This window comes from Myotis davidii, unplaced genomic scaffold, assembly GCF_000327345.1.
Source record: "Myotis davidii unplaced genomic scaffold, ASM32734v1 scaffold768, whole genome shotgun sequence".
Lineage (NCBI taxonomy): Eukaryota > Metazoa > Chordata > Mammalia > Chiroptera > Vespertilionidae > Myotis > Myotis davidii.
In genome coordinates this window covers 56,294-58,040 of record NW_006298790.1, presented here as the reverse complement: position 1 = coordinate 58,040, position 1,747 = coordinate 56,294, and the positions used below count along the sequence as shown (strand labels likewise).

General features: G+C 63.9%; 1 pseudogene; it reads right to left on the bottom strand.

The window, feature by feature from the left end:
- LOC102766480 overlaps nt 1-1,747 on the bottom strand; it is a 25,208-nt pseudogene continuing 23,461 nt past the window's right edge.

Below are 1,747 nucleotides of genomic sequence, written 5' to 3'. Positions count from 1 at the left end.
CTCATATTTGGACTTGAGCAGGTGGGGCAGGTGGGGCAGCAGCTGGACAGGGGTGCGGCAGCGGAGGCGGGGCGAGCGTGGGGGTGGAGGGGCCTGTGGTAAATCTAGGGGCCAGCGAGCTGGCTCCGCCACAGAGGGTGGGGTCGCAAAGTCTTGCAAAGAGGTGGGGGAGAGGGTGCCGCAGGCAGAGTCCATGGAGCAGGAGGAGCCGTCCAGGGGCCCAGGGCCAGCCATTCGCTGGTTGAGGGACATCTCCGACTGGGAGCTGAAGGGGCCGCCCTCGAACTCAGGAGAGGAGAGCATCTCCCCGGGCTCCAGCACCACTATGGCCAGGGTCCCTGTGGAGCCCTCTGAGGCACAGTGCTGGGAGTCCAGGCTGTTGCTGCTTTTGCGCAGGATGGTGGGGGAGCTGGCGGCGGAAGTGCTACTCTCCCCACCCTCCTCTTCCTCCTTGTCTTCCTCCTCCTCCTCCAGGCTCTGCAGGTGCTGCTGGCTGACTGAGTGCTCCTGCGCACGCAGCTGCTGCAACTGGTTCTGGGCATTGTAAATGGAGTCCACCCAGCCCCGGCACAGAGCCTGCCCGCTGGCCTGGAACGTGTAGATCCCCACGGCGCTGTGGAACTCCTTCAGGTGGATGAGGAGGAAGGAGCCAGGGTCCCACAGCTCCGGGCACGCGATCTTGTCCACCAGCAGCAGTGGTGGCCTGATGACCCTGGTCCCCTCAGCCTTCTTCACTGCCTTGGTCACTAAGAGCAGGTCTGTGAAAAGGAAGCAGTACACATCCATCTTGCTGTCCTTTCCCTCCTTCATCCTCAGGCTGCCCCTCCAACAGCAGCTGGCGCGTCTCCTCAGGGGAGGCACTTGGGATGGGCACGGTCAGGTCCAGGGGCATAGGCGTCAATGCGGCTTACCATAGCTGCCAGCTACTGCCGCTCTTGTTGCTGCCGCATGCACGCGTTCATGTGGTGGATGAAGCGCTTCACGGAGCTGATCATGGTGATGACGGCCTCCTTGGCATGTGGCTCATCCGTCTTCCTCAGCACTGACTTGAGCAGCAGCGGGTACTTGGTGAGCTGCCGGTGGGGCTTGGCGAGCATGTCGCTCAGCTTCAGCCGCTGGCACTGCTGTTGCTTCTCAGCCCACGTAACATTGGCCCGGAAGAGGTCGTTGTCGTGCAGCAGGCTGCGAGTGTACTCCATGCAGCCCTCCTCCTCCATGCAGTACCGGATGTAGGGCTTGAAGAAGGGAGCTAACATCTTGAAGCCTTTGAGGAGGTCCTGGGCTGCAGCAGCGCCTGCATGCGCAGTGCCTTCTCCACCATGGGTGCCATCACGCTGCCCCACAGCCTGAGGTGCAGACGCACAATCTCGGGGATGTTGCTGAACAGGAGCGGGGCGTGCAGGTGTCCGGACTCCTCCCCAAGGCAACCCTTCACCTGGGAGTCCCAGCCGCTCCATTCACCCCCTTGGCCAGCGGGGAGACCCTCGGTAGGTCCACTGTTCTGGGTCCTGGGGAGGAGGAGGCTTTGGAGGGCGAGGTCCTGAAGCAAGAGAAGGCCCCAGAAGGCAGGCGAGGAGCCCAGGATGCATTGCGGCCGGCCACCACCCTGAGTCCCCCTGGAGCCTGCACCCAGGTGGGCAAGGCCTTGAAGCAGGAGGCGGCCCTGGAAGGCGGGCGGCTCCCCAGCATGTCCCACTGCACCAGGCCCATGTGTGCCCACCCCCACCCGTGCCCTCCAGGCCTGGGA